This window comes from Rhinopithecus bieti, unplaced genomic scaffold, assembly GCF_001698545.2.
Source record: "Rhinopithecus bieti isolate Rb0 unplaced genomic scaffold, ASM169854v2 scaffold_38878, whole genome shotgun sequence".
In the NCBI taxonomy this organism is placed as follows: Eukaryota; Metazoa; Chordata; class Mammalia; order Primates; family Cercopithecidae; genus Rhinopithecus; species Rhinopithecus bieti.
The window spans coordinates 153,769-179,418 of NW_016816084.1; positions in this window are offsets into that span (position 1 = coordinate 153,769).

The following is a 25,650-nucleotide window of genomic DNA, read 5'->3' on the forward strand; positions in this document are numbered from 1 at the left end:
TTTGACTGATATAGGGTCTTACCTTGATATTAGTGACTGCTGATCAGGGTAGTGATTGTTGAAGTTTGGGGTGGTGGTGGCAGTTTCCTAAAATAAAAAACAATGAAGTTGACCTCCTCTCATAAAAGGTTTCTTTGTAGCACGTGATGTTGTTTGATAGTATTTTACCCACAGTAGAACTTCTAAAATTGGAGTCAATCCTCTCAAAATCTATGGCTGTTTTATCAACTAAGTTTATGGAATATGCTAAATCTTCTGTCGTCATTTCAACAATGCTCACAGCATCTTCAAAACGAATAGATTCCATCTCAAGAAAGCACTTTTTTGCTCATCTATAAGAAGCAACTCATCAGTTCAAGTTTTATCATAAGATTACAGCAATTAAATAACCTCTTTAGGTTCCACTTTTAATCCTACTTTAGTTTGATATTTCCACCCCACCTGCAGTTATTTTTGCCATTAATGTATTGAATCCCTCAGTCATTCATGAGGGTTGCAATAATCTTCTTCCAAACTTCTGTTAATGTTGATATTTTGATCTCCTCCGGTGAATCATGAATGTTCATAATGGCATCTGGAATGATGAATCTTTCAGAAAAGGTTTTCAATTTACTTTGCACAGATTCATCAGAGATATCACTATCTTTTGCAGCTGTAACTTTATGAAGCACATTTCTTAAATAATAATACTTGAAAATCAAACTTACTCCTTGATCCATGGGCTGCAGAATGGATGTTATGTTAGCAGGCACAAAAAAACAATTAGTCTTATACATCTTCATCAGAGCTCTTAGACTATGTACATTGTCAACGTGCAGTAATAGTTCAAAAGACGTCTTTTCTTCTGAGCACGAGTTCTCAACAGTAGGCTTAAATGTATTCAGTAAACCATGCTGTAAATAGATGTGCTGTCAGCCAGGCTTTGTTGTTCCATTTATAGAGTACAGACAGAGTAGCAAATTTCTTAAGGGCCCTAGAATTTTTGGAATGGTAAATGAGCATTGGCTTCAATTTAAAGTCACCAACTGCATTAGCCCCTCACAAGAGAGTTGGCCTGTCCTTTGAAGACTTGAAGCCAAATATTGACTTCTCCTTTCTAGACATGAAAGTCCTAAATAGCATTATTATCCAATAACTGGCTATTTAGTCTTCATTTAAAATGTGATGTTTAATGTGGCCACCTTCATCCATAATTTTCTCTTGATCTTCTGGATAATTTATTGTAGCTTCTCCATCAGCACTTGCTGCTTCATCTTGCACTTTTATGTCATGGAGATGGCTTCTTTCCTTAAACTTCATGAACCAACCTCCTATTACCTTCAAACTTTTCTTCTGCAGCTTCCACACTTCTTTTAGTCTTCACAGAATTAAAGAGAGTTAGGATCTTGCTCTGGATGAAGCTTTGATTTCAAAGGAGTGTTGGGATTTGTTGGATATTTCTATTCAGATGACTAAAACTTTCTCCATATCAGTAATAATGCTGTTTTTCTTTATTATTATTTGTGTGTTTACTGGAGTAGCACTTTTAATTTCCTTCAAATATTTTTCCTTTTTATTTACAATTTGGCTAACTATTTGATGCAAGAGGCCTAATTTTTGGCCTATCTCACCAACTGACATGCCTCCCTCACAATGCTTAATTATTTCTAGCTTTTGATTTAAAGTGAGAGACATATGACTCTTCCTTTCACTTGAATACTTTGAGACTATTGTAGGTATTGTAGACTTGTTATTGACTTAATTTCAATTTTATTTTGTCTCAGGGAATAGGGAGGCCCCTGAAGAAGTAGAGAGATGGGAAACAGCTGGTCATTGGAGCAGTCAGAATATACTGAACATTTATCAATTGCATTTGCCATCTTTTAAGGTTCATGATGCCTCAAAATAGTTACAGTAGTAACATCAAAGATCACTAATCACAGATCAACATAACAGACACAATAATAATGTTTAAAACTTAAAATATTGCAAAAATCACCAAAATGTGAACCAACAAAAATGAAGTGAGCACAAGCTTTTGGGAAAATGGTGCTTATAGAGTTGCTTAAAGCAGAGTTGCTACAAACCTTCAATTTATTCAAAAATGCACTATCTAAAATGTACAATAAAGTGAAACACAATAACAAAAGTGCAATATAATGAGGTATGCTGGTATAGTTTCTTTCATTCCATGGAACTGATTTCCATACTATCATATCTTCTCTAATGTCCAGTTGTCTTCTTAGTATTTACCACAACACTTGGTATTAATCCTCTTTATAAATGGAACTTTTTCAGAAAAGGAAATGAATTTTTTTGAAGTATTCCTACCTGAATAATATGGTTTGATTAAGCTCCTTCTCCCTTTTCTCTAATCTCATCCCATGCCTAATATGACCCAAAATCTATCTGAAGGTAATTCCTAGTCCTAACCTAAGGACTTCTTTCTTAATCCTTTCTCAAAAATTCCCACTCTTTAAAAAAATATGCATTGACTATTTATTTTATAATTGTGAATTTGCTATTTTTTCTCATTTACATAGTGTAAAATTTATTAGCTTTTATAAATAAATCTGGTGTGCCATTATTTCACCTTTGAAACCACAAACTTGAAATAATCCAATGTTGAATAGTAGAATGTTTCCCAAATGTCTCACTCTTCAGCCAGCTTCACAATTTTTTCAAAATGTACATATTCCCTAGATCTAATAATTCTCTTTCAATAGGTTTACTTCTTTATATAAATATTATAAATGGAAACTATAAATAACTACCCAATATTACTTCCCATAAATAGAAAGTAACCACAAAAATAAGCACAATGAAAACAAATAAATTATTTAAGTCTGCTTAGATATTGGCTACTTGCTCTGGTTTATTCTCTTAAAAAGAGAGTTTAACTAATGTTGGCAGGGGGTGATGACTAGTACTAAACTCAACCTTTCTCTTTGATTTAATTTAAACAGAAGTATTGAAAGAAAACTGAACAGAAAAACACACATTTTGTAGTTCAGTGCAATTTGATCTCTGGTTCAAATAGGCTTAAATCACCTCCATTGCCAGTATGGTAGACACTCACCTTTTGTGGTCACTGATCTAACCTGCAAGTCTCAGTGTACAGCTGAAGAACCATAGACCTATAGGCATTGAGAAACTTGCCCAGGGAATGCAGGTCATCTAATTCCCAAAGTGGAATTCTTTCCACTGCTTCAAGCTTTCTCATCTAAGTATCAAAACTTGAAGCTGTTCCAATATGAAACTGTATACCCTACATTTCAGTTTATTTTATTTTATTGAATTGTATCACATTGAAAAGAATGTTCTTAAAATAGTAATAAGTAACACGTATTGAGTATTCTTGCTTTGCAGCCCTCATATAAGCTCTGCAGGGTAGCTGCTATCATTTTCTTCACCCACTAATGAGGCGACCAACACTTAAAAATAGATTAAATAACATGCTGAATTTTCTTAGCTCTTAGCTTTTGCTGCACAGTAAATGAACATTGAGGTTGGAGATACAGGGAGAAGAGATACATGGTTGAATACATGTATAAATCTTGGCACACAAGTCTGAGCTCTTAACGACTACAATATACTTAGGACACATTTTCATTTGGTTATTGGGATTTTTTTAACTGAGGAATGACTATTGATGTTAGATTGCATTATTACAATCCACTTTGTGCTCTTCTTCAGTGTGTAATCTGAGGTTGAAGGAAAAATAAACTAGGTCCTAGAATTTCCCATCAGTTACAACCATGCCCATATTTCCCTTGGGACTTCTGAAAGTAGTTCGACACAAACCATGGTCAGTCTCAGGAATCCTTGAGTGTGTCCCATTTATTGTTTGGTTTTTGTTGCTTGTTTATTACAGACAAGGTCTGGCTTTGATGCCCAGGCTAGAGTGCAGTGGTGTGATCATAGAATCTTAGCTCACTGAAATCCTCCCTCAGACTTCCAAGTAGCTAGGACTACAGGCGCACACCAACACACCCAGCTAATTTTTGGCTTTGACCCTGGCTTCAGGCAATCCTCCTGCCTTTCTTCTAAAGTGCTGGCATTACAGATGTGAAGCACCACACTGGCCCCATTCATTGTTTATTTGTTCCAAACCCAAGAACTCTTTCTCTACCGACAAAATCTCTCATGTAACTCCAGAAATGCTGCCACTGCTGTGATTCCACAGGTATGTAGAGTAAGAACCTTGTAAGTTATGTGATAAAGGCAAGATCAATATTGGTAGGGGGTTTGATACTGGGTATGAGAGAAATTTTTCCTAGAGATAAGCCTCTGGAAGTCAACCAGTAAGCCAAGAAGAGGGGAGACCAGACTGTGATAGTGAGATAGTCCTTAAAATCAATCCTGTGCAGGACAAGTCCAGCTTGCTTTCTACCCCTCTCAAGGCAACTCCAAGCTAGAAACAGGCATTCACTTACTAACCAGGAAATGCAATTTCACAGAGACTAGGGTTGGATTAAGATCATGAAAACACCCCTTTTCCTTATCCTAGGTGACCTCACATTCTGTAACTTCTCCCCTAACATAAGGAGAGGAACTTTGTCATTGAAAAATACTCAGTTCCATAGGAATGAGAAATCTAATCCCTAAGACCTCCTTACTTATTGTCCCAGACCCCCAAATTCATTTGCAAATGACTTCTAGGCAAATGCAAAAACATCTTATACTCTTTCTGGTATAATCATTAAGAGTAGTTTGCATACTCTGTCCCTTTGGGGTCTTTCCATAATAACCCTTACTATGCTCTGAATGTGCCCCTCAAAATTCATGTGTTGGAAACTTAATCCCCGATGCAATAATGCCAGGATGTCGGTTCTAATGAGAGATGTTTAGGTCATGAGGGCAGAAAAATGGAAGGGATTAATGTCACCATATAAAGAGTTTGGGAATGGGNAAGAATCCCTTGGGGATTTTAGCTAAGAATTTCTCAAAAAAATGTTTTTAGCAGAAGTTTTACTAAGCTCCTTAATTTCCTGACTATATGTAGGTCACTGTCAAATATGCTTTGCTGTATGCTAGTTGGAAACTGAATAGACTTGGGGCCATACTGACTTTTTAAATTGCTTACTATGCCCAATTTAAATCTAGTAATTCTTGAATAAGGTCCAATAATGCACACTGTAGAATCAACTCTTCCATTTAGTACTTTCTCTGTAAACCAGGGAAAATGGGTCTGTTCTTAGTCCATCATTCAAAAGATTTGACCAGGTTTTCGGGCTATTTGTATTCATGTAAAAATTCTTAGTCTGCTAAATATAAAGGGAGTTCCTAAAATCAAATAACAAAAAAATTGCTATAAAACAAACTGCTTAAATAAGACTATGATAAAGTAATATCTTTCGCACAGGAGGCTTAAACACTTAGATTAAGTAAACTAAGCAATATGAATAGGAAAACCTTTGGTTAACTAGAGTGGCTATTATTCAATTATTTTAACAAATATTGACTGAGTACATGAGTATTATCTGCAAGGTACTATGTTGGAAATCATGGGTGAGAGATGGGTAAAAATAGCCTGTTCTCTTAAAGAGTTTGCAATCAAGTTAGAGATATATGAGCCCTTCATTAATGTCTGTAATACAAGGTGTCATTGCCTTAGACATGTGACCAGCTAATGGCTTTGAAAGCTTAGAGGAGAAAGGGATTTTTTCTAGCTAGGGAAATATAAAGGTACAGGAAAGCAGATAGCTTAGAGGTAGATAGGCCATGATGAATGAGGATGGAAGGAAGTCTATAACAAAACCAAAACAAAACATAGATACATAGTGCTATTTTAGGAAATTGGGATGTCATGGTAAGTCTACAGATGGCAGAAGCAACACCACAGAAATGGAGTGTAAAATCTGTGTCAGAGGCAGTGTGAGTTAAAAGGTTATACCCAGATGGCAAAGGATATTCATTTAATTAATCTATCCATTCAAGAAATATGAGTTACACAGTTTTTATATACCAGGCATTGTACTTGGGAATACAGCAACAAAAAACTTAAATGGCTCCATTCACAGAGCTGATAAACCAGAGAAAATAATCCTTAGAACACGCTATTTTTACTTAGATCTAAAGGATGTGTGGCAAAGGAAGGATGGGGTAGGGGACAGAGTAGAGAATGCCAGGCTGAGAAAACTGCCTGGAATGGACCCAGAGCCTAAATATAATTTGGGGCCTAAAATAAGATTTAAGATTATAGAGGCTCAATATTAAAATGGAATAAAATTAAGTTTTTCACTTACCTATTTATCACATTTTTCCTTCTAATTCTATCTGTTTGTTTAACAACACCCATATTTTCCTTGCTTATAACCTTTTGAAAACACTGATAGGATACTTTATTGTGAAAGTTTGGTAACTTGAAATCTCAGAGAGAGGAAAAAAAAAACAACAACACAGCAAGTGAGCAAGCAAGAAACCCATCATGTCTCTAGAAAGGCTAAGACAGTAGGACATGAGAAAATCTGACCTAACGGCAGGGTGTCTCAGGAAATACAAAGAATGCAATATTCTGAAAAAGTTGAACATTAATAAAATCTCTTACTCTGATGCACATTAGGGGGGAAAGAGAAGTCATAAATCTGGATCAAAATGTATTACTTGGAAATAAGCTTAAGAGATGACTTTGATCTGTTATTCAAATTCACTCTAAAAATATTTATTAAGCATGCCTATTTTTGACACAGGACCCCAGAAATAAAGTAGTTTAAAAAAAATAGATCTAGTGCTTCCTCTAACGAAGTTTACAGTCTCATGGAGGAGACAGATACTATCCAAACAGTCAGAAAAACACATGTAAAAGGTGTTACTGTGAAACAGTGCCATGAAGAAGATGCATACAAAGCTGAAAGAGAATACAGGAAGGGCATTTGATGTAGTCAGAGAGCTCAAGGAAGACCTTCCTGAGGAAGGCCTAAATGAAATATAAAGGATGAATATAATTCATCCTTGAAATATAAAGGATGAAAATGAGGTAAGTAGGCATGAAAGGGAAGAAGCAGCCCTTGAGACAGAGTGATCAATAAGTACAAAGTCTCCATGGTAGGAACAAGCATGACAAATGCATAGGACTGAAAGAAAATCAGAAGTAAGGTAGGAGTGGATGTGGGTACACCAAGTAGAAGGCATGCAGTTAAGATAAAAAATAATGGTGACTTGGACTAGGGTGTTCGTGGAGTCAGGATGCAGAGAAACCGGTTATGAATAGTTCTCTCTGCAGTCAAATACCTTGGCTTTTGAGAATGATACAAGTCCTCAAGTTACCATGAATTGGCTCTGGCACCTGGAGTGTGTGAGAAGAACAGAGACACACACAGTTAAAATAGTAGTCAGGGATTGGTCAGAGAGAGCTAGATGGCCATGTTTTGAGGCATTTGGACTTTATTCTAAGGGCAATGGGGAGCCAAAAAGGTTGCTAAGTAGGGGACTGTCATAATAAATTTTACCTTTTAATAAGTGTATAAGGTTTTACTGCTGAAGAGTGAGAATTACTGAATGATTTTCAGCATACAAGTAGCTAGATCTTAGGAAAATTAACCTGACAACATTGTGCAGGATGGTTTGAAGCTGTAGAGAAGAATCTGGAATAAGAAAATCAATTGAAAAGCTATTTTGATAGTCTAAGAGTGGGGTGATAAATGGTCAAAATTAAGCACTGAAAACGGAATACTTTTTTAAAGAATAAGGGACGAAGATTCAGGAAATAGATCACTAGTTTTTCTTTAGAAGCTTATATAACTGTTTGGCACAGTGTCTTACAATCAACTTGCTAAAATGTGATTCTGATAATTGAGGAAGTTTAAAGTAATATATTTAAATGAAACTTACATATCATTTCTTATAACTACATAAGTTTGTCACAGCAAATCCAAGAGTATGGAGTAAATTTAGCATCTACATACTTATTAATATTGATATTGTATGGGTGTGGAAATGGACTAAGGTAAGTTGAGATGGGTGGCAGAATAAGTTAGATTTCTGTGGATCCAGCACACTTCCTCCATGTCAGAAAAATGTTAGTCCACAATTCAGGCATAAGGTGACTTAGTGAAGTTACTCCATGAGTAAGAACAGCTTAATGGAGGGCAAAAGTTAAGTGCTTCAGAGCCTACAAAAGGACTGCCTTTTTTCCATCATGAGACCTGAGACAATTGCCATTCAGCAATGAGTTGCACCGCCTTTCCACTGCCAGTTAAAAGGTACACTTGAAATTGGAGTTAAATAAGAAGTCCTTTCAAGTTTTAATTTTAGAAATATAGGACTCCCTGGACACTACAGGAGTAGAAGAGAATCCAAGGCTCTTCATCCAGATATGTACAAAGTGTTGCGAGAACACAGAATCATTTACTCACCGGGAATGTGAGACTTTGAAGGGGATAGCAAACTGAGCTGTCTTAAAAAAATCAAATCATCTTTGGATAATTTCAACTTCTTCTTTTCAGGTAATGATTAAAACTTGACAGGAATAATGAGTTTGTGTTAGGTTTTGTGTTAATTTTAATAGGATGAATCAAATAAGAATTGTTATTTCCAGTATTCAGAGAAAAAAAAGAGCTGCTTCATGGCAATAGTGCTCTAATTTATAGTTTAGGCTTCAAATTGATTGATTCGAAGATCATATGACTACAAACTACTCAAAGTACAAACGTTTGACTGCAAGAATCACATGCCTCACCCTTGTAGGTGGGCTTCACTTCTTCTTTTCCCAGCAGGTGGCCTCCTGAGACCATGAGCGTAACTTTACTGATTTCTAATGACAGAGGAACTTGGCCTTGACCAAAGCTTCTTTGAGGAGAAGCTCAATGCTGGGACAGAATATCCCAGCGGCACCTGGTCCTACTTTCATCCACTGCTGCACATCAAACAAGGATTTGCTGAAGATTACCTTGGCAGCTTTCTCGTGTGGACTTTTTTAAAATCTTCTTTAAAGAATATAATCTATATTTGTGTGGGAAAATTGTTATACCACAGGTTCCTCATATGCTACACATTTACATTCTTTAATACTACAGGAACTCACAATAAAAATGATGTGGGAATTCATATCCCAGTGAGTAGTTGTGTGAAATTTCCTTTGTACTCCATTCACTAAACCACTCAACAAAAGAATATTAAGCGCATTTCGGTGTAAGTGGACACTATTTATTCTAACTGGGAAAGAAATTTCAAATGTCCCAGAATGGAGACAATCTTGCCAAGAATTACATTTGCAGGAAGTATGTGTTATTATAGTCAAGAACCACTAATAATATTGCTTGAGCATGTTCCTAATTATATATGATATCCTAAAATACATATCCAGGTAAAATAGTTTTTAAATAAAACATAGCAAATATACAGTCTTTCATTACTAAAGGATATGATATAAAATATGGCTTTCACAGATATGCAATTTAAAAATCAAGTTATAGTCATCATTGCTACTTCTCCAGCACAATCTAGTTTTATCTAAGACATCAATGTCTTGTAATGGCACTCACTCCTAGCAGATTAGAATCTATTCAAAATTTTTCACAGCCAGATACCTATGGAACCCTTTCCTATATATTAAAAAGTGCCTGGATCAATTTTCTTATGATTTTGCCCACCATGAAATGGACCTATGTCCAATTTTATAACATAATTATAATACAAAATTGAATTCATATATGAATACATATGATTAATTTAATTTGTAAATATATCAAGTGTTAAAGTGATTTGATAACTAATGAGATGAGAATGGATAGAAATGTTGCAGTCCTCTAGGTGGGAAACAAATGTAAAAGTAACTTCTGGTTTGTGGTAAAATGATTGATTAAAAATCTCATACAATAGGACCTGTCCTTAATAAGATCGGTTAAATTCAGCTTGCTTCTTCATTATGGGAATTGCTTTTGCCTTTCTATGCAACAATTCTATTAGAAATAACCCCCTCAGATACCATTTGGTTCAATAGCTTCCCTTATCATTGTGTCACTAAATATGCCACCCTTGCATTAAATGGCCTATACATTTTGAGTACTTATGATCCTAATTTAAAGGAGAAATATATAAACTGTCCAAAACAACTGAACACTTTTTATTTACATCTTTACAAAGTGAAATTGAAAAAGATTTTACATTTCTTTTATAAAACTAACTAAAACAGAACTGAATTACATGAGAAAAATTGAATAATTATTCTTTCAAAAGGAGGACAGAATTATATTTTGGATGATTTCAGCCTTCTCTTTTGTCAGGTAATGATTAAAACTGGACAGGAATAATGGAGTTTGTGTTAGGTTTTGGTTTAATTTTATAGGGATAATCAAATAAGAATTGTTATTCTCAGTATTCAGAGAAAAATAAAGCTGCTTCATGGCAATAGTGTTGCTCTAATTTATAGTTCAGGCTTCAAATGACATTGATTCAAAGATCTATATGATGCAAACTACTCAAAGAGTACCAAATGTTGAGAAAAAGTCATCCTAAGTCATCTCTATACCCATTAGTTTGGAAACCCAAGTCATCATTAATAGAATGGGCCATTTGTTCATTTGTTCATTCAAGCATTCATTCAGAAAGCAGCTCTCACGGACCTATATGCAGTGATAGGCACTGGAACATTAAAATGGCAATCAGGAAACAGTTTCTACCCTCAAAGTCTATGGGAGAAGTTAGGCTTAGGGGCGAAAGCAACAACATATTATGAAAAGTATCTTCATCCAGATATGTACAAAGTGTTGCCAGAACATAGAATCATTACTCACTGAGAATGTGAAACTTTGAAGAGGATAGCAAACTGGGCTGTCTTAAAGAATTGCCTTTCACAAAAGGTATGTTGTGCCTCTTTAGAACGTAACAAGGGTTATAAATTCAAGGTTCTACAGGAAACAGGTAATATTAATGAGTGAAGACTACATTCTGTCCTGAAGGGGCAGTGATATTATTATTGTGTAAGAATGTCACCCAAGCAATACTAGGTCTTTCAATTTTCCAAAATAAACTTGAAATCCAGATTTCTAAATACTGGTTAATGATCAATATTTTGAAAGGCCCTATTTTAGTTCGGGCTGCTATAACAAACACCATGTACTGGGTGTTTTATAAATAATCAAAATTTGTTTGTTACAGTTCTGGAGGCTGGAAGTCTAAGATCAAGGTGCCAGCACGGTCAAGTTCTGGCAAGAGTCCCCTTCCAGGTTGCAGACTGCCCACTCCTCACTGTACCTTCACAGAGTGGAAAGAGCTGGAGTTTCCTTTGTAAGAGCGATAATCCCATTTATGAGGGTTCCATCTGCATAGCCTAAATTACCTCCCAAAAGTCCCATCTCCTACCTAATACCATCATCTTGGGGGTTTAGGATTTCAACACGTAAGTTTCAAGGGGACACAAACATTCAGTCCATAACACCTTGTGTTAGACAAAGAAAATGCCTATGGGACAGATGATCCTGCTGGCCAGTGGTTTGCAACCTCTAATTTATCACTTCTGACTAATAGCACCCTAAGGTGATACATGGATAAGAGTTCACGCACTGTTATTTGTAGACTGTTTCTGCCATAAAAGCTCTGAGCTATAACAAATTACCGTATTTGTAGGAACTCCCTACGAACAGCCAAGATGCTCCAGCAATGCAAATTTTGGAAATACATGGCCCGGTGGGAAAGAATTATGACTCCTTTGGAGAAGCTTCAACATTCTAATAGAGTACTATTTCACTTAAAAATAATATTTTAGTTGGTCTAAATAGACTTTGGTAAGCATAAAGAATTAAAGCAACTCGTAAAGCTAAGCAATTTACTTCTTTTAGAGCTACAGCTGTGAGATCCACCGGGGAGCTATTCATGGGTACAGCAGGCCAGGTCTTTGTCAGCCCTACACAGCCACCTGATTCATTCTTCTTTTCTATGAAATAATCTCTCCTTGGGAACTTAAGCATGGCTTCAGCACAGGAGTAAGCAAGAAACATGCCATTTATGAACAATGCATCTCCATGAAGAATAGAAATTACCTGAATTTTCACCATTGTAAGCAAAGCAGATGGAGTGCAAATTCTTAGTTGAGATGCTCTTAAGTGCCTAGCCACACAAAGGGCCACAATTTTGTGGTTCCAACCTTACTGCTATTATTAGTTTTTCAGTTTTTAGAGAGGTAGCATAAGGGAAAAACAGAAGCCAAGAATTGTAATGGTATCAAATGAAGCATAATTCTAATAATCCTATGAAGCACAATTCTGCAGTTCTTGCAGAATGTTCTAACATCCCACTCACACAGATGTCACTGAAACTAACCAGTCAACAAGTGGAGGTGGGTGCTGTGGTGAACCATATGATCAGCCAGAAACAAAATTGTATTAATGCAAAAAACAATTTCAGATCCAGCTTTCAAATTTTGGAAAGCTGTGAATATATTCAACATTGGCAGTGCATGGAATTATTTGGTTTGCTTCTCCCATTAATTCTTAGGTTTTAAATTTGAAGAGCTATTTGGAAAGAAAGAAAAGAGGAAAGAAAAAAAGAAAAGTTAAAAGAATATATTACTCCATTCCATACCATTGGACGGTCTTATTTCTGGTTATGACCACTGGAAAGTAAACTGAAATGTAACCCTTTGTGAATGAATAAGTACTTGATAGACAAATAATATTCACTAGATTTTTGACAATAGGTGAGGAAAGAGGCCCTCTTTTTATTGCTAGTATACATAGATATAAATTTTGGGAAAGGAAATATGGCATTGTGTATCACAAAATCATTTAAGTCTACACTTTGGATACAAGTTCACTGAGAATTTATCCTAAAGATATAATATAATAAATTACATATTATCACTAATGATGGAAAACAAACTGTCATAAATAATGAATTGGTTAGGTAAATCATAATACATCCACACAATGGTGGGTCCCTACAATGAGGTAGATCTTTACAGTTTGTAACATAAAGAGCCGATGATATGTTGTAAGATATCTATAGCATATCATAAAGTAGTGAATAAAGCAAATTTAGAACAGGATGTGCAGTATTTTATACACATATACACACACATATATGCATATATATACACACATATATATACACACATGTGTATATACAATGCATATTTTTTTAAAAAATAAAAGTTAGGGAGAAGAGAATAATGTAAACAAGTAAAGCACAGCTTTCCAGAGGGCTGGGGAGGGAAAAAGAACTGGTGAATTGTGGTTCTATTTTACTTAGGCAATGTTTGAATTTTTCTAAACCATGTGTGGCCAGCTTATTAGACATGCTGGATTTGAAAAGTTGTGTCATTTTTCTCCCATCACCTCCTTCAAACATGACCTATGGGATTTTCTTCCCCGTGAGAGAAAATTGCATTCTTTTTTCCATCACTTTCATGTATTTGAATAATTTTGTTTTTAATTTTAAAAGTTTCACTCCAATATAATTGCAAACCTTAATCTCTCATCATAATAAAGCCTCTTCCTCCCCTGGTGCAATTCTAATATCAACGGTGGGGAACAGAAGTCACAAAGAAGGGACCCAGTCTGCCTTTTCATTCCCCTTGTCCTACTTCTTTCCCTCTCTTCCCTGAACTGCCTCTCTTTCCTCCAGGACCACCATAGTGGTAGAGGACTGAGGCAGAAAGGGACAAAACATTTTTTCTCAGCTGGCACAGTCTGTCTCACTCTCTCAGCTGTCCTGTACACTGCCACAGCAGGTATTTGAATGCTGCTCTATCACGCTGAATGCATTTGTGCATTCCTCACACCCTTACAAGGCAAGGGCTGCCATATTGCCCTTAGTACTGAACCCTGGCTAGCCCTTGAGAGTCACCCTCAGCCTCAGCTCTCAGTGTGCACTTCTGGCCCCTTTCTGGTGATTTCCCTCCCTCCTGAAGGGGGACAACTCTCTTGGATGAGATGTTTAACAGACCATTCAAGCCCGGAATGACTGACCATACATCCTAGTTTTCTTAGCATGGCCTCAGTTTATACCTGTTGTCCTGGCATAATTTTTAATATCACTCTTTCACTTTCAAAATTGCCCTGATTTGAATAATAAAATACGTAATTAACAATTGGTAACATCTAAGTAGTCTGTCAATAGTAGCCATCTATCGATGTTAAATTTCTTGATTTTGATAATTGTATTGGGGTCATGTAGGTCAGTGTCCTTGCTCATAAAAATAAATGATGAGGCAATAAGAGGTAAGAGACATGACACCTGTAACTTACTCTCAAATGGTTTGGAAAAAAAAACAAACTTTATACATAGAAAGAGAGCAGGGAATGGGGAGAATGATAAAGAACAAAACCAAAATACGTAAGACACATGTGGCAAATGTTAGCAGTTGATTAATCTCAGTAAAGGGAACACAGAAGTTCTCTAAGTTAGATTGCAGTTTTTTGATAAAATTTAAATTGTTTCCAAATAAAAAACCTTCAAAACCATTTTATGATTACCATATTCATTCCTGGCTGTCTTCTGAAGTAACTATTTGGTCAGAGGAAACAGATGCAGCTAAATAGGCTGTCTTCAAAACTGCCCTCTCCTCACTTTGCCATCAAAGGCTGCTTTCTGACCTTGCCCATCAAGAGCCATCTGACTGTTCCCTTCCCCCCATCCTCAGGGAACACAAGTCAAGCCTTCCAAGTACTTACATGGCTAGCAGCACAAGCAAGGCCTAAAGCTGCAGCCCACGAAGCAGTCACCAGGAGAATCTGAGGCCAGCCCCTTTTGCTTGCAAGTGCTGTCTCTTCAGTGGATTTGCTTATTAAATCCAGGTGGTGGTGGGAGGGAGTGGAGGTGTTGAATAGTTGAATGCCACTACTCTCTCTTCTCTTACAATTTCCCCTCAGAGAATGAATTTAAAATGCTCTTCTATAAGGCTTCTGGAAATGATGTGCCCTGGAGCAATCTGGTTTTTCTCAGCAAAGCCTGAACAGATATATCTAACTTCTTTTCTCAGTTGGAGCTTCAATAAAAATTCAGCCAAAGTCAATAGGGAAACATCCCATTCTATGTCCTGCTCCATATATATCACTTCAGTGGCAGAAATATTTATGAAGATGTTTATATTTTCTTTGCATCACTGAAGAATGATGATGAATAAAGCTATCTGTTTTTACTTTATATTTTCTTTTCTTGAATTTCAGGAAGAAAGGTAAGTCTTGCCCTTATGTCAGTGATGTGAAGTGCACTTGTCTTTCTGGCTCTCATCTGTGTGAGCCTGATCTCACTGATGAGAATCAGAAAGAAACAGGCAGGGCAGGCATAGCTTTGATGGGGGCAAAGAAATGGAAACAGAAAGAGATACAGAGAATATTATTTGGAAAAATGTGGATTTCTGAGGGTCCTAAGAGTGGCAGAGACCTATATCCTATCGCCTTGTTGATCCTTAGGGAAATACCAGAACCTAACAAAAAAAAAGTTGTATGATGCATCTATACAGATTGGCCTCAAGGGATTCAATCTCCCAGCGTCATCTAAGAAAGCTTAATATCCCCCCGTTTTGGCACGTAAAACATCAGAGTCATCTGCCTGACAGTGACTAACTAGGTTTGGATAAGAATAACAGTAGTAACCCTGAAAAGCTGAAAATTAAAGACATTTTATCACATAAAATTCTAGGGTGGCCCGTGTTTATAAAACAAAGACGGCCAGGCACTGTGGCTCACGCATGTAATCCTAGCACTTTGGGAGGCCGAGGCAGGTGGATTGTCTGAGCTCATGAGTTTGAGACCAGCCTGGGCAATACAGTGAAACCCTATCTCTACTAAAATACAAAAGAAGTTAGCCAGGCGTGGTGGTGTGCACCTGTAGTCCCAGCTGCTCAGGAGGCTGAGGCAGGAGAATTACTGTTCAAGAATTGCTGGGAGGTGGAGGTTGCAGTGAGCCAAGATCGTGCCATTGCACTCCAGCCTGAGCAACAGAGCAAGGCAAGACTCCGTTTCTCCCAAAAAAAAAAAAAAAAAAAAAAAATTTCTTTTTGGTAACAAAAATATTTATTGTACTGCCAGTCACTTCAAAATAGACTTTTCTTTTACATTTTCTTTTGATAGATTTTAAATTTTATTTTAATTGAAAATAAAATTGTATGCATTGGCCAGGCATGGTGGCCCACGCCTGTAATCCCACCCAGCACTTTGGGAGGCCGAGGCAGGCAGATCATGAGGTAAAGAGATTGATACCATCCTGGCCAACATGGTAAAGTCCCGTCTCTACTAAAAATACAAAAATTAGCTGGGTGTAGTGGCCTGTGCCTGTAATCCCGGCTACTCGGGAGGCTGAGGCAGGAGACTCGCTTGAACCCGGGAGGCAGAGGTTGCAGTGAGCCGAGATCGCGCGACTACACTCCAGCCTGGCAACAGAGGGAGATTCCATCTAAAAAAAAAAAATTATGTGAAACAATGTGATGCTATAATACATGTTTTACATTGTGGAATCATTAAATCAGGCTAATTATTAATAACATATCCATCACATCACACACTTATCATTTCTTTGTGGTAAGAACATTTAAAATCTACTTTTGAGATATATTGGCCACATCATTATACTAGCACTATAATAAAAGTCTCCTTTGTAAAGGTGGGTTTTTAAATTATAGATATAAAAATATGATTCTCCATATAGGCATACCTTGGAGGTATTGCCATTTTTGTTCCAGATTAACATAAGAAAACAAATATCATAGCAAAATAAGTCACATGAATTTTTGTTTTCCCCCTGAATACAAGAGTTCTGTTTACATTATACTGCAGTCAAAGAGTGCAATAGCATTATGTCTAAAATGTGTATATGCCTTACTCAAAAATACTTTATGATTGAAAAAGGCTAACAACCATCTGAGCCTTCAGAAAGTCTTAAAACTTTTTGCTGATGGAGGGACTTGCCTTGATGGCTGTTCAGGGTTGTGGTTGCTGAAATTTGGAGTGGCTGTAGCAATTTCTTAAAATAAGACACCAATGTTAATTGGTGACATTGACTCTTCTTTTCACGAAAGATTTCTCTGCAGGATGTGATACTGTTTGACAGCATTTTAGCCATAGTAGAACTTCTTTCAAGATTGGAGTCAATCTTCTAAAATCCTGCTGCTGTTTTATCAACCAAGTTTATGAAATATTCTAAATACTTTCTTGTCGTTTTAACAATATTCATACCATCTTCACCCGTAGTCGAGTCCATCTCAAGAAACCACTCTTTGCTCATCCATAAGAAGCAACTTCTCATCCATTCAAGTTTTATCATGAGATTGCAGCAATTCAGTCACGTCTTCAGGCTCCACTTCTAACTCTAGTTATGTTGCTAATTCCACCACATCTACTGTTACTTTCTTGACTGAAGTCTTCAATCCCTCAAAGTCATACATGAGAGTTGGAATCACCTTATTCTAAACTCCTGTTAATGCTGATCTTTCACTTCCTCCCATAAATCAGAAATGTTCTTAATGACATCTAGAATGATGAATCTTTTAGAAAAGGTTTTCAATTTACTTTGCACAGATCCATCAGAAATATCACTACCTTTGGCAGCTATAACCTTATTAAACATGTTTCTTAAATAATAATACATGAAAGTCAAACTTACTCCTTGATCTATGGGCTGCAGAATAGATGCTGTGTTAGCAGGAATTAAAGTAACATTAATCTCCTTGAACATCTCCATCAGAGCTCTTGTGACTAGGTTCGTTGTCAATGAGTGGCAATATTTTGAAAGAAATCTTTTCTTTTTTCTGAGCAGCAGGTCTCACAGTGAGATTAAAATTTTCAATAAACCATGCTGCAAAGAGATAGACTATCATATAGGTTTTGTTATTCCATTTACAGAGTGTAGGCAGAGCATATTTAGGATGTTTCTTGAGGCCCTAAAATTTTGAAATGATAAATGAGCATTGGCTTTAAACAGAGTCACCAGCTGCATTATCTCCTAACAAGAGAGTTAGCTGTGCATTGAAACTTGAAGCCAGGCATTGACTTTCCCTTTCTAGAGATGGTAGATCTAGATAGTATCTTCTTCCAAGAAAAGGTTGTTTCATCTACATTGAAAATGTATTGTTTAGCATAGCCATCCTCATCCATCATCTTAGCTAGATATTATGGATAATTTGCTGCAACTTCTACATCAACATTTGCTGCTTTATCTTAAACTTTTAAGTTATGAAGATGGCTTCTTTCCTTAAACCTCATGAATGAACCTCTGCTACCCTCAAACTTCTCATCTACAGCTTCTTCATCTCTCTTAGCCTTCATAAAATGAAGACAGCCAGGGCCTTGCTGTGGAGTAGACTTTGGCTTGAAGGATTGTTGTGGCTGGTTTGATCTTCTGACCAGAACACTAAACCTTTCTCCATATCAGAAATAAGACTGCTTCACTTTATTATCATTCATGTGTTTACTGGAGTAACACTTGTAATTTCCTTTAAGAACTTTTCTTGGGCATTCGTAACTTGGCTAATTGTTTGTTACAAGAACCCTAGCTTTCGGTCTATCACAGCTTTTGATATGCCCTCTTCACAAAGCTTAATTTCTTAGCTTTGGATTTAAGGTGAGAGACACGTAATTCCTCCTTTCACTTGAACACTTAAAGGCCATTTTAGGGTTATTAATTGGTCTGATCTCAATATCGTGTGTCTTGGGGAATAAGCAGCCCAAGGAGGGGGAAAAGATGATGAAACAGGGCATCAATGGAGCTGTCAGAACACACACAGCATTTATCGATGAAGTTTTCCATCTTATATGGGTGCAGTTTGTGGTTCCCCCAAACAATTACAATAGTAACTTCAAATATCATTGATCACAGATCACCAGAACAGACCTAATATTAATGAAAATGTTTTAAATATTGAGAGAATTACCAAAAATGTGATACAGAGACATTAGTTGAGCACATGCTGTTGAAAAAATGGCAGCAATAGCCTCGCTTGCTTAAAGCAGGGTTGCCAGTATCCTTCAACCTGTAAAAAACAAACGAACAAAAACACAATATCCACAAAGCACAATAAAGGAAAGCACAATAAAACAGTATCTGCAAAGCACATAAAGGAAAGCATAATAAAACAAGGTGTGCCTGTGTATTGTTAAATGTGTTAAATCCCGTGATGAGTCTGTATGTCTAGACGTAGATGAATCAGCCTCCGAAGAACCTTCACTTAAATTTAAGGACCATGAACAGGTGGCCGCGGTAGCAATTTGAGCCAGCACCAATGGCTACCCACCTTTGGTCTAGACATCAGCAGCCATCATCCACCTTGAAGGATTAGATGGTGGTCGTCAGATCAGGGATGGCGACGAGCTAAAGTTCTTGTCTCAACAGGAAACCAGAGAAGGCCTAGGAAGTAATTGCCTTGTTATTATTGCAACTTGCTCTCAATTCTGTGTACAGTGAGTCTTCTATCTAAGCTTCAGTGGTTTTTTTTTTTTTTTTTTTTTTTTTTTTTTGCCCTGTTCTCTCATTAACTTTGCAATAACCAGACTACATGTTTTATGCAATTAATATTTTGGGCCCCATTTTGAGGATTATGTGGAGGTTTAACTGTATCATGAGGTACATGCTAGAAAGACTAGACCACTGAATTGAAGTACACTGTATGCCTATGGTGACTAAGTAAACTTCCCCAGATGATTCTCACAGTAGCCTTCCTATTGGTCTGTCTGGTCTGCATCTATCTGCTCTTGCCTCTCTTTTTATTCTTAACAGAGCATTCAGGGTAATGCTGTTAAAACATAAATTAGATTTAATCTGCTTAAAACTCTCTAAAGGCATCTCATCTCACTCACACAACGATAATAACAACATACCTGCAAGGGCTTCTGTGATGGTCACCTCCACCCCATCTCTGGGGACTTATTTCTTTTCTTTTCCTTTTTTTTTTTTTTTTTTTTTTTTTTGAGACAGAGTCTCCCTCTCTGTTGCCCAGGTTGGAGTGCAGTGGCATGATCTCAACTCACTGCAACCTCCACCTCCTGGATTCAAGTGATTCTCCTGGCTCAGCCTCCTGAGTAGCTGGGACTACAGGTGCCCACCACCAGGGCTGGCTAACTTTTTGTATTTTTAGTAGAGACGGGGTTTTGCCAGATGAAAGTGAGATGAAAGTTGTAGTCAGATGAAAGTTGTAGGTAACTTGAGGATTCACCACTTACAAATGACATCTGAGTTTGTTCCATTTTCTTTATAGATACATTGCTTTATTGAGGTGGTTGAGTTTCATCACATAGATATGTTCATCAACCCAGAAGCTCTCTGAACTCTGTCATTTTTAATATGTATGGAGACTTAATTACATAGGAATGATTAATTAAATTATTGGCCATTGGTGATCACCTTACCCTTCAACCCCTCCTCCCTGGAGGTCAGGGAGTGGTGCTGAAAGTTGCAACCCTCTGATCACATTGTTGGTTCTTTTAGCAACTGGCCCCCATCCTGAGGCTAGCCAGGACCCACAGTCATCAGGCAGCTCATCAGCACAGAAAAAGACATTCCTTTGGAAATCCCAAGGGTTTTAGGAGTCATGTGCCAGGAAAGAGGAAGATCAAATATATATTTATTGTTATAAATCACAATATCACAATTATACTTCAAAGAGATAGTTCCCAGGTCCCTGAGAAAGACATTCCTGGTTTGTAACAGTCGTAAGAGGATTATTGAGCTTTTGAAAGATGTACCTACATTTCAAAAAGATAGAGAACAACTTACAAGTTTTCTAAAGTAAATGCTTCGAGAAAAAACAGAAGAGTCTTCTCTAGTTTTCAACAGAAAGAATTAGACTTCTTATGTTTAATTTGTATTTTCTTTTATATGTGCAAGTATACCTGTGACCATTTCAAAAATCTCATAGTTTGAACATTATTAAATATATTACAGGAGATTTTGTTAAGGCTATAAACTTAAAGTGTATTTTCAAAAAAAAAAATTCTTTATCCCTGATAAATAAAAATAATATTTAATTCTATCATTCTCTAGTTAACAATAGTAATGGTGATGACAATGATGATGATGATTGCTGGTGTTTTTGATCTCTGTGTTAAGTGCTAGGCACTGTGTGATGTACTTCACATGTTTTCATTCTATAAGGAAGGACCTATTATATTTACTCTACAGATGTATAATATTAGGAAATGTTCACAGAAAGAAGTAAGTTACTTGCCCTAAATCAACAAGTGGTTAAGTGTAACGCTGAGGTGGTTTAAACTCCAGAGTCCATGCTTTTAACCCAAGTTCTGCCTCTTCTCACAGAATGTATGTGTCTTAATGGTAATAGAGATAATGGAGGTCATTGATTTTTAATAATAGCTCATGAGAACTTGGTTTGATCACCCATAGATGACAACAGTAGCAAAAAACCTGATGATCTGGTGTAAAAAGTAAAGTAGAGATTCCTCTTCAAGGACTTTCCTCTCCATCTAATTAGGAATAAATAGTAACTTCTCTTAGAAGCAAAATTTATTCAAAGACCTGTGCTAACATTCTTAAATTTCTGCTAGTCGTAATAAAAAAAATCAATGTACTTTATGTTCTTAGCTCCCACAATTTAGCCTAAGTATTTGCCCTGGCATGCTTATACTGGTTCAAGCAAGCTTTAGGTCATAGCCTGTTCCTCTTCCTTATGTGAAGGTGTTTTTACCTTTCTCAGCATTCCACAAGTTTCTTCCTGCTTCCTTTGTTCTCCTCTGCCTTTGCCTCTTTTAAAAAGTTCGAAGTTGCTAGCCAATCGGGACAAATATAGAATGTGGGGTCCCGTTCCAGCCAATGGAAACCGGACACAGCAGTAGGGTGGACGCGTCAGATTATAAATGACTCTGTCTCCTTTGTTCAGTGTACTCTAGTGGCAAAACTGCTGGTGAGTGTACCCTTTCTGCAGAAAGTAAAAATGACCTTGCTGAGGAAATTAGATTTATGTTCAAGGGCTATTTCTTTACGGCACCGGGGAACAAGCATTTCTAACATCTGTTCTAGCCCACGCCCCAAGTCTTCGGTCAAGGAACACTACTGGAGGCGGCAGCCAAGGAAAAGGGAAATCTACAAGGCTTGAGGAACTGCTATTTTCTTAGTTTAAGAACTATAAACATATATGTTCTGAGTGGAATCTAAGTAATTTAATTTCCACTACTAACTCACCCTTAATGGTGCAAAGTTTTATTTTTGAAAATCTAGATTAGAAAATAGAGTAAGGGGTAGAAATCTTGGGATTTATTGATAAGGTGGTTGTGCTTGCCTCAGAGTCCCTAGGTAGAAGGTGCATTGCTGAATTGTGTTAAGAATGAAATAGAGAAAGCAGTAGTAAAGCTGCTTATTGCTGACAGCCAAATGCCTGCTGACAGTGACAAAGTACGGGAGAAGGAGTCTTGTGGCTCTTTTCTCTGGCAATATGATCAGCTACTGGATAAACAATATTAAAGGCAGAACCTTACCTCCAGGGCTTCTCTAGGAGGACAGCTTGGGTCTCTGACTGTGTTTCCTTGCTCCTCACCAGCCTCTGGTTAGATGGGGCTAGAGGCTGAACAGATTTAGTAGCATTTTCTTTCTGAATACTGACAAAAGAAATAACATTTAAGAGGTTCACATTTTTATAGCTGCTTTTTTGGAACAATGCCAGTGTGAAAGGTTTTGGCAAGAGAAGTGTCTTTGCCCTTTCAGGAAAAGAATTCATATGGCTATTATTCATAATTTTAAGAGACGACAAGAATTTAGGAAAGACTTCCCCAGAATCTCAACTGAATTTTTGAACTCATCCCAAAAGTAATCAATCATTTTCCAGACTTAGTTTTTTCTGTTACACTCAAGTCTCATGGATTTTATTTCCAAATGTGAGTTGGCCTAAAGAAATAGCCATACATTTGTGCTTACCTAGAACATGGCCCATTATACATTGCCTTATGTGGAATGAAGAATGGTAGGCTGGGTTTGTAGGCTTTAGGTTCTTATTATATCTTTACTGCAGTAGGAAATATCTTTGCCTCTTAGTTTTTGATTCAGGAAAGCTAGTGGGACTCTGATTTAGGCAGATGAGGTCAAGTTCTAGAACATATATACATATGCTTTATGTGAGCTCAACAGTAATTCAGGGACTTCAGAGGGCATTGTTATTATCTACATTTGCTAACTGGAAAATTAAGGTTTATAGACTTAAGGTGACTCAGTGACTTGAGCAAGCTTAGTTTGTAAGTAAGTAGCAGGAATGAGAATCCATGGACTTCCCTGACTGTGCCCTTTCTCCATCACTGAACCAAAGTGCCTTAGGCCAGGGGTCCCCAACCTCCAGGGCTGAGGACTGGTATTGGTCCGTGGCCTGTTAGGAACTGAGCTGCACAACCAGAGGTGAGTTGTGGGCTAGTGAGCATTACCGCCGGAGCTCCTCCTGTCAGATCAGCAGCAGCATTAGAATCTCATAGGAGTATGAACCCTATTATGAACAGTGCATGAGAGGGATCTAGGTTGCATGCTCCTTATGACTCTAATGGCTGATGATCTGAGGTGGAATAGTTCCATCATGAAACCATCCCTACATGCCCCATCTGTGGAAAAATTGTCTTTCACGTAACCGGTTCCTGGAGCCAAAAAAGTTGGGGACCACTGCCTTAGACAGAGGACGTTAGAGCTGTTGGTGAATGGTTCTTTTGCCCATAGCTACCAACTTCTTCAGACTTCTTCTGCAGCAGGAAACGTGGATGCTTTTCAGTCCCACTCAATCAGGGCAGAGGTCAGAAGCCAAATTGCCAATCATAGTATAGCCAAATTTACATAGGGACATTATCATGAAATAGCATTGCTTTTTAAAATCTTTAACTGAGCAACAAATTCAATTTGTTTTTGGTATAGCAGGAACCCTCAGCACAAATTGGTCTATGTGTATGAAGCATTATCTATTTTATTTTACTTTGTTTTATTTTGAGACGGAGTCTCTCTGTCGCCAGGCTGGAGTGCAGTGGTGCAATCTCAGCTCACTGAAACCTCTGCCTCCCCGGGTTCAAGCGATTCTCCTGCCTCAGCCTCCCAAATAGCTGGGACTACAAGTGCACACCACCACACCCAGCTAATAATTTTTTGTATTTCTTATGCTCTAAAACAATGCCTTTAACAAATTTGATAAAATCAATTGTTTTTGTAATTTTCAATGGTCACAGACACAGGTTTTATTATTTTTTTATCCTTTGCATACAAACTCCTTAAATATCCTCTTTAAGGAAACTGCCTTTTGATGTCTTCAACAACCACCTGAATTATAAACTGACTAATCTCATGAATTGTCAGAAAAATGTGATAAAGCTTCCATTGAGGATCTAATCCCAGTGTTATATTTTCCATTTCCAATGTACCTGTTTTTAGTTATGTTTTGCCTATTAATGAGGCTTCGTTTCCTAATATGAAACTTAGGAAAAGTAAACCTGTAACAAGGCTTCAGAAATATCACACACCTAAGATATCCAGACTTCTATATACCCAATAAGTACTATATGTGATTTATTACAGAACTTGATAGTTACAAGGATAGAGTGTTATCTCCTTTCTTTGCTTGAATATATAGGAATTTGAAACTGTTTTGTACTCGCCTGTCTCCATTATCCCCAAACTCCTACCAACTGCCCAGTTAAATTTAAATTTCAGATAAACAATGAATTTTCTTTCCATTGTAATGTGCCCCCAAATATAGTCCGGGATATATTTATACTTAAAATATTATCATGAATTGAGGTTGAACTAGACATCTGTAGTTTTACTGGCTAAATCTGAATACTCCACAATTGAGTAAGTTGCTGTCTCAATAGTTTCATAGTCTTTGGTCTGAACCTGCCTCTTAGCAGAAATAATACAAATCAAATGCTTTTCCACTACCTATTCTCCCTTCCTTTAAATTAGACGGTACCAGTCAGTGAGCTTTCCTCTCTACTGTTTCTCAGAGAAGATTCACTTAGTTCTTATAAGAGTAAAAAGGATAGCTAAAGTTTAAAACTTGAGTTTAAGGCCTACCGCTGCCATTAATTTATTGTGAGACCTGTATAAACTACTCTGCAAGTTCTTACTCACTTTATATTGACAAAAAATTGGTTGGGTTTGATTGTTCTGTGAACTCTTCCATTCCAAACATTTTTTGGATATGAGATGCATCTGTTCCATTTCATAAGATGCAGAGAAAATCAAGTTTCTACAGTAATTACTTCAAAAAAAAAAAAAAACCAAGGACCAGTTTGTATCATTTGTAAGGATACATAGGCATTTCATCATATTCCACAGAAACTGTAAGGGCTCCAACTAGTCAAAAAGGGATAAAAACCAACAATAAGAAAGGAGATAGTGAATTTGAGTAATAAAGTCAGCAAGCTGTAATATATTACATTTTAACAAATGTCAGGTGCAAAGAGAAATTGCAACTGATGCTTGTTAAAATGACAAGAAAAACTTTATTCAGCACTATTGAAATAGGGGAACAAGATTGAACTCAACTCCACTGAAACCAAAACCAGGAGAGTTTTTAAGCACTGGAATGGGCTAATGGACAAGGGCTAGGGGACATTAGGCAGAAGAGTAATCAATGTGATTAAGCCATCTGTGTTTATTAATAAGTATGGATCTAAAATAGGCTCCTACTCTCTTGCAGGAATTGACTTTGTTAATAATTACATTTAAATGGGAGAGCTTATATATATATATATAATAATATATATATATGTGTGTGTGTGTGTGTGTGTGTATATATACGTATATATGTGTGTGTGTATATAT